We start from the raw sequence: 15,286 nt of genomic DNA, 5'->3' as shown, positions 1-15,286 counted from the left end.
GGAAAGAGATTAAGGTCATTCTTGAAGATTCTTAAAACTAATGTTCTTGAAATGCAACTTCTTGTGAGATATGGCATGTTGATTTTCTGGAGGATTCCTCAATGCATTCTCATAAAATCTGAATATTGTCAGGAATTATGGCTGAATGATGCCACCCTTCTTGTCTCCTAAAATTTGGCCTACAAACGTTGAATTATCCTTTTATCAGGTAGATTTGTTTTGCTCAAATCTTTTTTTGCATTGCTGTGTCAGAATAACTGATTTTGTGGCAAAGTACGTTTTGATGATTTTTATTCATTGCTGCATAATATAGCTGGATCAATATTGATGTCAAAAGAATCTCCCATGCTTATATACCACCTGAGAAATGTGTAAAAAAAATTGTAAATTACAATTTTGAGATTAAAAACAAAATAGAGCACTTTTTACTACTCCATATATATATATATATATATATATATATATATATATATATATATATATATATATATATAGAGAGAGAGAGAGAGAGAGAGAGAGAGAGAGAGAGAGAGAAAGAGAGAGAGAGAGAGAGAGAGAGTTAATAATTATTATATTAAATAATATGTGTGTATGTAATATTTATCTTTGTGTGGATGTCTATCCATTCAACTTTTTCTGAGAAACTACTGAGCCAATATAACTGAAATTTTGTATGGATATGGACCTTTGTTATGATAAGGTCCAGCGAAGTAAGTATTATGATATCAGTTAGATGCACAGTTGGGGATTAATAGGAATTAGTTACTACAGTACCACATTAACAGTGGAAGTTTTCTCAGAAACTACTGAGCTGATTTGGTTGAAATTTTGCATAGGCCTTTGCTGTGATAAGGTGCAGTGAACAAAGCATTATGGCATCCATTCGATACACAGTTAAGGATTAATAGGGATTAGTATTTGATGCAAAAATGAACCTGAATTTAATCATATTGAACCATCAATTTGGTGTAAAGCACTCAAGGGACTGTAACTTTTGCCCGTTTTTAACAGGCAAATACTTTAGCACACACACACGCACGCACACACGCGCGCGCACACACACACACGCACACACGCGCACACACACACACACACACACACACACACACACACACACACACACACACACACACACACACACACACATTCGAACTGATTTTTAATTGACTTTTTATATTCTTTTAACTTTCCATTACTCAATACAATTCATTGTGTATTTTACTTTTCACTTTTCTACTTTCCAGAGGTGGAAGGAGATGGAGAGAAAGTTATGAAACTATATAGCAATTAATTAATTCATAAATTACTACTTTTCTCTATTTATATATTGAGAACAGTTGGCGTAAATACTAAAATTGATACATAAAATATATCTCTGTAGAGGACTGGGGGTATAGAAGGAAATGCGTGTTCATCATCACGTTCGGGTGTCACCAGTTTGTAGTGGACTGGTGGATATATTATATATATCCCCCAGTCGTACAAAATAGGAAAAATGAATTGAATTGAGAAAGAAACGAACAATGTGTTTATTGAAATAAACGAACTAGAATTTATTTCATGAAGAAACAAACGAAAGAAAAGGGTACAGCACGTGTTTAGTTTGGCATTCATCTCTCGCTGTTAACTGGTGAGAAGGAAAGTCTATTGTTGCAGAGAGAGAGAGAGACAGAGAGAGAGAGAGTGAGAAAGTCTATCCAATTTAGCATGCGTCTCTCACTGTTAGCTGGTGAGAGGGAAAGTCTATTGTTTAGAGAGAGAGAGAGAGAAAGTCAATCCAGGCCATGGAGATAGAAAGTGTGTAAGGTGTACGTACTGTCTGTTGGCTCTTGCTCCACACATAGTAGAAGGTGTCGTGAGGTGCATGCCCCGCAAGGAGTGGTTGGTCCGTTGACCGCCCAGGTCGGGAGCCAAATCGAAAAGAAGGAAACAGCTCAGGTCTCTTGCTTTTGCAGTTGTTTCCGGTGGTCTTTTGCGCATGTGTGGATTTCCTTTAAAGGGAAGTGATGTTGTCCGTGTGCGCGTATGTGTGCGTACATGTGTGTACGTTAGCGTGTGTATGTATGCACATGAATGTGAGTGTATGTACGTGAACGTGAATATATATACATGTGTGTACGTGCGCGCGTATGTTTGTGTGTACATATGTGTATGACAAGAAAAGTGGCTTCAGATGTGAACACGTGTTTTGTGTGAGACTAGAAAGGGCTCGCACATCTCCTTATAACAGTTCATATGGATACATGAAAAATATATATATATATACATGAAAAATATATATATATATATATACATGAAAAAAAAAAAAAATATATATATATATATATATATATTGCAGCATTAATATCGAAATAATGTACGTAATCGATATCTAAAGAATATTGAGGAAGAAGAAAATGAAAGGTAATATTGAGGACTTGAATAAAGGTGAATTAGTAAAGGCATTCATAGTTACCTCCCCTTGTTTGCATTTCGTTAAAAACAGAGAGCGTCGCCATGTCAGTGATGTTATAGACAAAACGCAATTGAGTGCTACTCGAAAGTGATAGCCTGCAGAGATCAAACCTTCCTCGAGTCAGAGAATATTTTTATGTTCATCAAATTAGAATTTCAACGTAAGTGGGCAGTTTTTGCTCATTTTCAACTGTGCAATTGAAACAACAAATCAGTGAAACATTCCCTATTATTCGCATCATTTTTTTTTCGGTAAGTTTTAACTTTTTTTTTGTTGTTGTTGTTGTTTTGGTTGTCTTGAAGGAAAACTCAAGTTTTAAGACTGAATTTTCCCAACTCATAGAACCAGACAACATGGATGCATGTTTCTTTAGAAATTTGTCAGTAGTTTAATTTGTGAAATGATTGAAGTAATGTTTGTATTTATTTATAATTTAGAGATGTAGTTTTTTTTTGTCTATTCTTTTTATTTTTTGCATTAGAACTGCAACTTCGGATCAGTGATTGGTGCAGGGTGCACATTGTTGCAATAGTTGCGCAAAACATTCACACACAAAAAACAGTAATTAAAAAAAACAATTTTAGTATATTTGACTTATTTTCAAACTAAAACAAAATAATTATTTTCGTTAAATTAGACATTTAGTTTTATGACAAAAAATACACTAATAATTATATTTTTAGCACTTATCTTGTTTAAACCCTCTATGGCTAGATGCAATGAACCCCCTCTTGAAATGTAAAAAATCTATTTATTATTATTATTATTATTATTATTATTTTGTACTTGTGCAGTTTACAGGCCGAGATATTTTTTAAACATGAGTTAAATTCAAGTTTTATCTTTTGTTTATTAAATTGTTAGGTGAAAGTACAGGATAGTTACAAAAAGCCCACCCCACAATGGGCTTCTAAATAACACTATTTCAGCACTGTCCGTAGTGCACTATGACCTTTTTATGTCATCACATGAATTTATTACATAACAAACTATATCCATTTCTCGGCGTTGTCCGGGAATCACTTTACTTTCATTTGTGTTTTGGTTAAAAAAAAACTTTCATTGTTTTGAATTTAAAGCCAGGCGTGTGTTTCTATTCGACAATCTAAACGCTTCCAAATTCCTTTCAAATTTTGGAAAGTCAGAGTAATTCTCTTTGTTTTTGTCGAATAGAAACCGAAATGCATTCTGTTAGATTTAATTTCGTAATTTAAATGTTTTTTTGTTTTTTTCAAGTTATTTTCAGACCAAGAAAAAAAATACATTACATTTTTTTATTTCAATTAAAAAGGAATAGAAACTATATAAAAATGTCTACGCTACATTAAGACGGTAAAGATCCCCCCTCCTCTCTCCCACAAGCACTGACACGCTAGAAGTGGTCGCACGGTTTTATATTCGGTAGAGATAAGTTATGATCGAATTCACAACTTATATAATGTCTTTTTCCTGAGAATAATTTACGGCATCGAAAATGACCTTTACCCAAAAAGAAAAAGTATCAAATTTTTAGATTTTTTAAATTTTGAAGATTTCGTAAAGTTCTTCAAGATGTAGTCATAGTTTTGTTTGTTTAAAAAAAAAAAAAAAAAAAAAAATGGGAGCCGGCCGACCGTATGTAACCCCCCCCCCCCTCTCCCGATCTGTTTATCATTTTTTCTTTCTTTCCTTCCTCTCTCCCTGTTCCGTCTCTTTGGGTTTGTTAGCCTACGTGAGGCCCAGCACGTTTGGCCACATGAAACCAGGAATTGCGTGACGTTATAGTCCTTTTTATTTTTTTTCTCCTCATTCCATTTTTCCGTAATGCCGACAGCTGCAATAATATATCAGTCAAGGTTCCTGCTTTCTCATTTTTTTTTTTAATTTGTTTAAAATTAATGTTATTTATTAAACAATCCAAACAATTATCTCGCCAAAGTATAAAACTAGCACACATATTTTACTATTATTTTGCAATTTACGAACCGTACTGAAATAATGAGTATTTAGAAATCCATTCTTAACATCCGGAGGGTGGGCTGTGTTAATTATTCTGTACTGGTAATGTTGCTTAATATGCTTTGCGGATATGAGAAAAATAAGGCATTAAAAATGTTTCGGGTTTGTATTACTGTACTGTACACAAAGATTCGAAAAAGTTGTCAAAAAACAAATATATAACAAATAAATGTTATCAAAGGCAAGATAAGTTACTTTTCTACCAAACTGGATATATTTTTTGTGTTTTTATTCAATTTAACATGTTTATTCAGCTCGAAAACCATACAGTGTTTACCGATGTATTGAAACCTTCAAGATGGCGTCTGATTATCTCTTTAACACGGTAAGTGTGGGAAAAGATGTTATAAATAAAAAACCGGATAAAATACTGTTAAAAACTCGCTCAATATATGTTACCGATACATAGGTTGACATATATTCGGCGGGTTTTTAATAGTATTTTGTATAGTTTTTTATTTATAACATCTTTTTCCAAACTTACCGTGTTAAAGAGAGTGTGAGACGCCATCTTGAATTTTCGAATACATACATCGGTAAACATTGTTTTTCGAGCTGAATAAATATGTTACATTGAATAAAAACACAAAAAATATATCCAGTTTGGTAGAAAAGTAACTTATCTTGCCTTTGATAACATTTATTTGTTATATATTTGTTTTTTGACAACTTTTTCGAATCTATGTGTACAGTAATGCAAACCCTGATTAAATGTGTAAACATTCAATGAATAAAAAATCAACGACTGTCCACTTGCCATTTTGTAGACCAAGAAGTAGCCTTGACCTTGCGATCAAAAACTAAGATCAAGTAAAAGTGGAATGAATCGACGGAACTTAACTTCGGTGAATCTGTTTGGTTCGTATCTTTATGAATTTATGTGGAGAAGCAAGTGGCACACATAAATTCGGCGAAATTCTTGGCACTGATCACATTCGTCCATTCGAGGTAGTTCCCTCAACCCCTTCTTCCCTAGTCAACAAACACATCAAACATACAGAGAAAAACTTCAGTTGTCATTCTTCACTGCCTGTGACACAAACCACTTGTTTTGTATTGTTTATTAAATTGTTAGGTGAAAGTATAAACTAGTTAGAAAAGCACTCCCTCTTCCACATGTTAAAAAATGGGTTTCAAAAAAGTTCTCTGCATAAGTAATATTGTTTTTTTGTTTTTTTTTGTTTTAATATCTTTATTTTATTTTTGTATTGGCTTTGTTCAAGTTAATGCTGTGACCGTTCTGCTTTACGTTGAATGCTCAGAAAAAGTCCCTTCTGATTAATGTTTACCAGTTTTGAAATAAGCAAACAAACTTGGCTGTTTTTCAGAATAACAGGATATTTTTTAACTGGTAAACATTAGTCAGAATAGACATTTTCATGGCATATATGTGAAGCAGAATGATTCGCACAAACCGGAATTTTTTAATAAGAGATTCGTTCATTTTTTTTTCATATGAGGATTTGGGACGCTAGTGTTTTTACTTTGAGCAAATAAAATTTTGATAAATGTTACCGTTTAACTACAACACAACAAAATCTGTTTTGTCAATTTTGGCTAGACACGGCTCTACGGACAAAATCATCTTTAGTTGACCTGAATATTTTCGTTTACTAGCCAAATAGAAAAGTTACTAGCCAAACCCACATGATTTTTAGAATATGACATCTTCGATTTTTGATGAGTATGTACATCATAAAGATTTTTCTGTATATTTTTAAATAAGTGTAATTCTAAATATGCAACAAATTTTATGTTGATACTTGAAGATATAACCATTCGGATTTCTTCAGATGTTTTTTTTAAACAGCCTTCGTTAAAAAAAGAATATATTGTTCTATTAAACTTTTATTGTTTAAATGATTTAACTTTGTTTGTTTTATTAAAAAACTAAGTTTTTCACTTAGTAGTGAGTTTTGGAAGATTGTCAGTGAAAGAAATACAATCGTCAAAAGATAAGCGTTTCATTATTTCTAGTCGGCACTTTGAAAAATCACTCGCAAATGCGACTGTTTCACTCGCAATGTCGAGCCCTGCTAGATACAATTTCTTAACACCATTTGATAGGAAATTGAATTAACTTTAATTTAATATCACGTTTTCCAAGGTTATTATCAATGGTTAATTCATTAAATTAAATTATACATAAAATTGGAAAATGAATTGCGCATTTTCTTTTTTTATATTTGTTGCAATTTTTATACAAAAATAAAAATCATTGTTTGCTTAATTTGATGCTATTTTCATTTTTTTTTTTTTTTTTTTAATTAGTTGAACGGCAGAAATATGTGAGAGTTTTAAATGATAAGGCTGCTGCCAGTACCTAATATCATTACTCCATCTTTCGGTTTTCATGTTGGGAAATTGTGCAGTAAATTGTGACCATGTATGAATCAAAAATAATATACTCTTTATCAGTTGTATTCTTGTTCCTCATTTTAGACTTATGCTACCATTATGTATATATTTTTATTTTTCTGGTTTAGATAATGTATATTTTATGGAGATAAATAACTAATTTAATATAAGACATAAGTAATTTAAATACATAAAAATTTAAATAAATATTAACAACCTCCAACCATTATGGCAACCAGTTTTCTGCTGTATTTGGATGTCAATCCCAAGAATAAGAATACAGCTGTCTGCAAGTTATGTCAAACCACTATATCCTGAAGAAACAAAAGTTGCAGATAAAAAAAAGGAAACACAATGAATGTTTAGGGACAGACATTCCACGAACAAGTGGCAGCAATTATGAACCTCCAGCAAAACGCCAAACTACGATATAATCAATATTGACCAAAAAGAAAGTTTGGAATACTAATGATCGCATGAAATTCATTATCTGATAGAAAAAATGATTGCTGTTGATATTCAAGTGGAACTCTCTGCCGCTTGCCTGTTTCCTACCTGACTACAACTTGGATGTCTTCAAGTCCAACATAAACAAACTCCTGACAAACCGCCCCCTTAAGTAAGACACTCTACCAAAACCCCCAATACTAATGATTACTACAATACTATCTCATTGATTACTGTACACGCAATAACCCTTATCCCTGAGTGGCCTTCGGGCCTTGAGAAGTGGTGACCCCCATGTAAAAAAAAAAAAAAAAAAAAAAAAAACTTGTCCAAATTACAGTATTCCATAAAAAAAGTACTTCACTGAAAAAATAATCCCCAATATATTTACAAAAGTAAAACCAAAAAATCAATCATCTCTTGATGAAATTAGCATTTCCTGGACATTTGGACAGCTGTACAAATAATGCTCCCTTTTTGAATTTGACAAGTCATTGGCTTTCAAATGACTGAACAGGGCAGAATTGTGCTTAGAATTGTTTGATTCCCTGGTGCACACACAAATGCAAGAATATGTGAAGAATTGCACAATGTTCTTATTACATATAAAGTCTTCAAAGGTTGCTGGTGTCAGAGAATGTGGTTTAAAATCACTATCATGCTTCATACATGTATTGCAATTCTCAATAAATGACTCATTATTTTCCCAACAGGCTGTTAAGATAATCATTACAACTAACAGAAATACAGTTTCTCACTTTAATCACTCTCTATTAGCAAATTAACTGAAATACAGGATCAGCTTAATTTAGAAAAAACAGACAAATTCAGCATATTATTTGAAAAAACAAACTGCTTCAAGATGTGGCCACACAGACAAATTCAGCATATTATATACTAAAAAGAAATTTAGAATAACAAAAAGCTCTTGTCATGTATGCTGTTGATAAAAAGATTCCTACCTTAACAACTTACCAATGGGGATTTGTTCAAAAAGTTGTCCAGTTACTGAGTCCATTTGAAGAAATCACCAAAGAAGCAAGTTACAGAACTTCAACCACATCGCTGATAATACCTACAATTTTAGCTTTGAAGTTATTTCTTTCAAAAGCTGTCCAATCTAATTCTGATATTTCTGACTTTAGCGGAATCTTTATCACTGTTGAACAATGGAAACAAGATTTTCATCTATATATATAAAAGCAAAAATGTATGTTCACTTTTTGTGTATGTCCAAGAAAGGCTTTTTACAGAGAAGCGGTCGGTCGCCTAACAACTTTTTAAAACTTTTTATATCACATGTAAATCGTAATATCTCAGATTTAACAACGGGGCTCACCTGTCTGTTTAATTTGCTCGACTTCAGGAAGATAAATATTCAACAGTTTTCGCTCGCCGCATGTAGGTTAGGCCTTTTCCTATAATCTTTCCCCCTACCCCCAACATCTTGGGGGGGGGAAGCATTCCCGCACTAAATGAAATTCTACCCCGCAGTCAAAAGTTGACCTCATTAAGTCATTAAAATGTGCACCTGCCAAATCCAAGTAATTAAATAAATTCAAATGTCTTTCCATTAGCATCTCGTGGTGGCCCAATGGTTAAAACCGTCGCACTCATTTTTTTTTTCACACTTTAATTTACAACTTTGCCTCAAGGGTTCGGGTTCGATCCTCGTACTTACCTTCCAAAACATTTTTTTATTTATTTTATCCCCCCCCCTCCCCCCGGAGTTTTGATTTACCCAAAACCACACACACCTCCAAACACCCGGGCAACGCCGGGTACCCCTCGCTAGTCCTATCTAAATGATAAAAACCTGTATGTCTACTTTCCTAGATCCAAGATTCAAATTTAAATTTCAATAAAATAACATGGAACACATTAAGAATTGGATTCTACATCTACTTTCTACTGATGATAATGAAGTAGAATCAGCAGGATACACTTCTTCAAACTCAAGAAGATCAAAGTGAAAGTAAAACTGTATCAATTAGCTTCAAATACGCTTACAGTAACAAATCTAAACTTAGAGCAAGTAGAAGCTGAGTTAAACCTGGAGACTGCAACTACAACAGAAATACAAGAATCACAGTCTAAACTCAAAAGGAGTAAATCCCCTATGCTTAAGCACACAAAAGAACTTGATCATTATGTAGCTTTACCACTATTCGCAAGAGGTGATGATCCATTTCAGTGGTGGAAGAAGATACAGGAGACCTTACCACTGCTGAGTAAACTGGCTTCAAAATATTTAACACACCACCTTCATCTGTGAAAAGTGAGAGGCTTTTTAGTACAGGTGGTAATATGTACGAACCTATGAGGAAAAAGTTGTCCTAAGAATGGAGAAACTTACAACTTAAAAGTATTCAACTGTAAATACTGAGCAGATTATGAGAGCAGAAGAGGCAGGCAGCAAGAATAGAAGAGGAAGTAGAGCAGCAGGTGCAGAGCTTCAGCTTATAGTTATTCACTTAACAAATTACAACTTATACTTTGTAGTTCGTTTGTAATTTTTTCTTATCTAAATGCTTAATTATATTCGTTTAAGAATTGGAAATTGTACCTTGTATTTTTTAATTCTATTTAATAAAGGAAAAAAAAAAGCATAATATTAAGTTAAATTAGCATTTACTATTTTAATGTGTCCAAACTCTGATGAGTCACTTAGCAGAGATGAAATGGTTTAAATTTAATAGGAAAGAGGAAAGTAATTAATTGGCCGATTAATTGGCAAATTAGGTTGTATAAAATCTACAGTAGATTTTTAGTATAAAATCCACAGTAAGTTCTCTACAGTGCAATGTAGACTACAATGCATTGTGAACTAAGTCACTGCGAGAGGCATGTGAAGCTTCCTCCTAGTGAACCACAATGGATCCTGAACTAGAGTATGCAATCAAGCGATTTGATTAAAAAAATAGATGTTTTGACCGATTTTGATCGACGATAAAAATATGGAAGTGTGAAATATTCGTTGATCATCATTCAATCTCAGGCAACGTTGAGTCACCCTGCTAGTATCCCTATATTTTGAAATTTTACTCATCATAAAAATATATAACTGAATGAGATAAAATAGAAAATGAGATAAAGCAAAGAAACAAAAAAAGTCTAGTTAGTAAGATATTTCAACCCTTGCTGAATAATAGACCATCCACTGTTTTCTGACCTGTTTGGAACTGAAAACAGGTGGGTCCATTCAAATGTCAAGGAAATAATTTTATTAAGTGCTGGCAGGATAATCTGCCGCTGTCCGAGATTCAATAAGGAACACTACATCCTTTTGTGAAAACCCCATAACACCAAATTACAATAATAATAAATAATAAAGTCACCCCGGCATGGGATGACTTTGGCCTATCCAACATTAAAACAAGAGTGTACACATTGATTTTTAGTATATATTTTGAAATGGCCAGAACACTCGATAACTTATTAACAAACCACAAGCTTTATTGATTCGGCACTAAATTGACATCTGGCATATGCTGATATAGTACCAGCCTTTTTTCACTCAAAAAGATCCAAAATTTTCTGTCTTTTGGTTTAGCATGATTAGATGATGATGTCCATTTGCTGTCGCTCTGTATAACTGGTAACAGGAAGGACCTGGGGATGAAGTCTTGCTGTCACGGGGGACATCTTGTACAGCTATTCTCTGGGGTTGCTGCAAGCCTTGTTAAAATGCTCTTTCCCAGAACAATTTCCAGATTTTTCGCTTGGCGTTGGTCGTTCTGAATTTTTCTCCATGTCAAAGTCTTTTGATCTCCGAAATAAAGACCTCATTGATTGACTCTCACGAATCAGATGGAATTTGTGGAAGGTGTTTCAGAACTTGACACTCATCAAGAGGAAATATTTCACCTTTCTTGAAGGCTGCCACAAGATCATTTTGGTTTGTTAGTTTTTCTTTCATGAGGTTCTTCAAAAGTTTTGGGAACTTTTTTTGAGATAGTGTTTTGAGATTTTTTGGCTACATTCTTGATCCTGGACAGAAGCTGTCTCCATTGTGTGTGTGTGTGTGTGTGTGTGTGTGTGCGCGCAAAGAAAACAACATCCAGTGGCGGACAAAAGTGGGTTGTATTTTGTAGAAGGCAAACGAATTGAATATCATTCTCTTCACAATGCCTTAAAATATCTTCACTGAAGTGTGATGACAAGTTGTCACCAATGAGGGCCATTTTTCATTGTAGTTTCTTACAGTATGGAAGTGCCACTGAGTCAAACCAATCTTTGAAAGTGATGTGGTCGAACCATCTAGATTTGTCTGACCACCTGCCACTTTGGCAGTGTGTCACCAGATGACGCTTTCAGGAAGTTTTGAAGAGATGACCTTTGTATTTCATAGTCTTTGCACGCCTTTCTCTGACTTTTGCTATCTTGCAAGTCTGCAACAGCTTTCTTAAAACCTTTAACTGGCATTGAGTTATAGAGTCTCTCTTTGTACTGATTGATATAATCTTGGTATTTTGCTGGCTGAGACAGAAATAATCATTGTATAAGCACAAATGCCATTTTTAACAGGCAAATAAAGGTTAAAAGATTCTTGTCAAAATAAAGTATCCAATTTTAAATTTTATGCAAAACTATAGCGGCCAAAGCCACCCCACGCATGTCCGCACACTGTGAGATGAATTTGGTCACCTCCCCAGTCTAAGTAATAGTGTGTTTTATCATTAATTAAATTATTTTCGTAGTGTTTATCCTTCTTACTGCTTAATATAACCAAATCTTAAAACAACGAAAAATATTCTTTGTACCCACAGAAGTTTGAAGATCTAAATTTCAGCAGAGAAATTTAAGTGGTCATTTTGAATTGAATATAGCTCCACAATGAATATTTGCTGCTGCACCACAATGTGTCTGTAAAATTATGAAATCGTATAGGACCTACATATTGTTTAAAAATGCAGAGATCATATATCATTTATGCATTATTATTTTTATTTTTATTAATAGCTGTCTTCCCAGGTGGTTAGAGTTACTCCAGCTTACAGTCCCTTTTTTTATTTATTTTTCACAATTTATACATTCAATTTTTAGAGTGGTGCCAAAGGATGTACTCGGCATTAATTGGGTGAAAGGGAAGTATATGAATTGAAAATAAATTTTGGTAAATTTATAGCCTTTTATCCTCAATACTTGATTCTAATTAACATTTTTTGGTACTTATGTAGAACCAATCCTATTTGCAAAGCAAGAATACAGAGAAATCTTAAAAACTTTATGTATATACCCCTCATGGAATAAAAATGTCATATTCCAAAAATCACTGGATCAAGTAGTTTTATTTTTAACTAAGAAAATCTGATTTTATAAATAAGCAAAAAGGGACTGTCTCACGTTGTCATCTTAAAAAAAAAAAAAAGGGCTGATAATTTCGCAATAATTCAAACTTGTAAGATCAGTTTGTAATGTTAACTACATTTTAATCACAAAAAAATCGTAAATGGTTTTCTAAAACTACTTGATCAATTTATGATTTTTGGAATCTGAAACTTTTGCTCAGTTATAGGTACATACAGCATAAAGATTCTTCTGCAATTTACATAAAGTATAGCCATTCTCTTTGTGAGATTTTGTGCAATATAATTTTCTTTGCAAAATTTCTATTTAATTCTTTTTCAGTATAAATATTCTCCTTTTGAGTGCTATTTTCACAATAATGTTTTGGCTGATGTAAGCTCCAACCTTCTTCGGGTGTATCTAGTCAAATTCTGGGAATCTTTTAGTTGAAATAAAGTTTGACAGATATTACAAGATACACCTGAAGGATGGAGGTTACATCAGTCATATGTGAAAACGATACTCAAGATGAGAACACTAGTCTGAATAATGCAAATTATCATTTCTCATCTCAAAACATTCAGAAACAAATTATTTACTTAAAAAAACTTGAATTTAGAAAATTTATTTTCCAATTAAAACAAGCCTTGATAGCACAAAACTGTTCAGAAACAGGTTTCTTTAAAAAACAAAAATAGGGAGGGCATATTGTAACATCATATTTCAACTATTTGATGCTTTTTATTTATTTGCTTCTCCACTGAGCAAATTAGGCACAAAGCCGTTTTTTAATGTGTGGAGGAAAAACCAGCTCCTAGGGGGCACTCTGGCAGGGTTCAAAATTAACAATTGTCTGACATGAAGGGTTTCCCCTACATTTAACTTAAAAAGTAATTGTCCGATATGAAGGGTTGCCCCCACATTGACCAGAACTGATTACTTCCTTTTCCGCTCCTGGCCCGAAGGCTAAGAACAGCCTCTGCGCAAAGCTATTTGATGCTTATTCAATAGAAATCCCCAGAAATTATACAAATAAAAACACTATTTTAAAGCTGCCTCATAAGGCATGTTGGTACAGTACCTGGGAATGTGAATTTTCTTTTTTATCTAACTCCTACCATTGGATAGCTAGGATGAAGAAAAATGTTTATGAAATTTTGTGGAAAAAAAAAACATACTTGGTCACTTTATTTCAGACTTATGTGAGATCAAAACTCAGATATTGATGTTGTAAAAACTATTACCTGAGTAATGTGTACTCTGCCTATTCCTTCTTTTTATTAATTTCGTTTCTGTTTGCGGAAGAACAAACTCTTAAAACAGCATAACTTTTTAATGGTATTTAGATAGATGGAGTGTAACATCTAGCTTACACAGTGGCTGTAAGTGTAGCGCCCTCGTTCGGTGCACAGTGGCTGTAAGTGTAGCGCCCTCGTTCGGTGCACAGTGGCTGTAAGTGTAGCGCCCTCGTTCGGTGCACAGTGGCTGTAAGTGTAGCGCCCTCGTTCGGTGCACAGTGGCTGTAAGTATAGCGTCCTTGTTCAATTTTTGTTTATTTTCTTTATTAAGCCATGGTCATAAAAACATTTGCAATAGACAGAGGCTTCTAAGCTAATTAGGGAATGCATAAAATTTAGGAGCATCACGGTAGTTAGCCAATACAGAACTTCATAAATGTGACACTGACATATGTTCATTTACACAACTCTGAGGCAGCACATTCAGGACTGCAGGATACAATGCGAAAGGAGATTGCCAGTACATCTCTAAACAAACATCAGTGTGATTTTGCAGGAGGTCTAATGTGAATGTATATCATCACAGGTTTGATTTGTTCAGCCGCAGCACAGGGTGGTATTTAAGCATTGTGGTGGTGCAAGAACCATGAAATAATCTATTATATCCCAGCAAGTAGATAGCAGATTTAATCCAAGCAGATCATATACTCTAAAAGGGACAGTGACTGTAAATATAGCATCCTTGTTCAATACACAGTGACTATAAATATAGCACTCCTGTTATATGTTGAAAGCTGATATTTATCAGTCATCACATGCTACAATATTAGCATTAGTACATTCATAAAATACTAACACTGAATGTACAAAAGAGAATAAAAAAAAACACTTAGTGTTATATTTACAACCACTGTATACTGGGCCATGCCCATGTGCATACACATGCACTATTAGTCTCTTTGTAATTTTTCTGTAAGAACGTTTTCCAAAGTACTCTTACATTCTCATTTTGTTCATTAAATGTTCTGATCTTAAACGAATTCAGTTTTTGCCTTATTTGCTATCATTTTGGAAGATATAGAGAGGGAGTGACCACTAGAGTTTGTACATTGATATAATAAAAGTGAGCTCTTCTGTCCAACTCATTTTAATAATTGCATATGCAAATTTATTTTATAAACAAAGACGTTTGATCTTAACTGATAATAATGAAAAAGAAAGAATACTTGCGTTTGCAAAGTTAATTTTTATAAGCAAAGGAAGAGGGGGGGAGATAATCTTAATTGATAATCTATATAATAGTGAATGTATGCGTATCTAAGACTCTTTATGGTATTGGAAGATATATAGAGTTAGTGACCATGAGTTTGTGGTAATAATAGCCTTAATCATCTTTTTAATTAATTGGTTTCGTTTTAATGATTTCAAGTGGCAAATAAAAATTAAATAAAACTATTAATAGATTTGACCTCGTGAAGATTATTTTTTTCTTCATCTAGAC

This window comes from Euprymna scolopes, chromosome 15 (genome assembly GCF_053919585.1).
Source record: "Euprymna scolopes isolate OS-2025 chromosome 15, ASM5391958v1, whole genome shotgun sequence".
NCBI lineage: Eukaryota > Metazoa > Mollusca > Cephalopoda > Sepiida > Sepiolidae > Euprymna > Euprymna scolopes.
The sequence above is the reverse complement of the archived record's forward strand: the minus strand, read 5'-3'. Positions refer to the sequence as shown.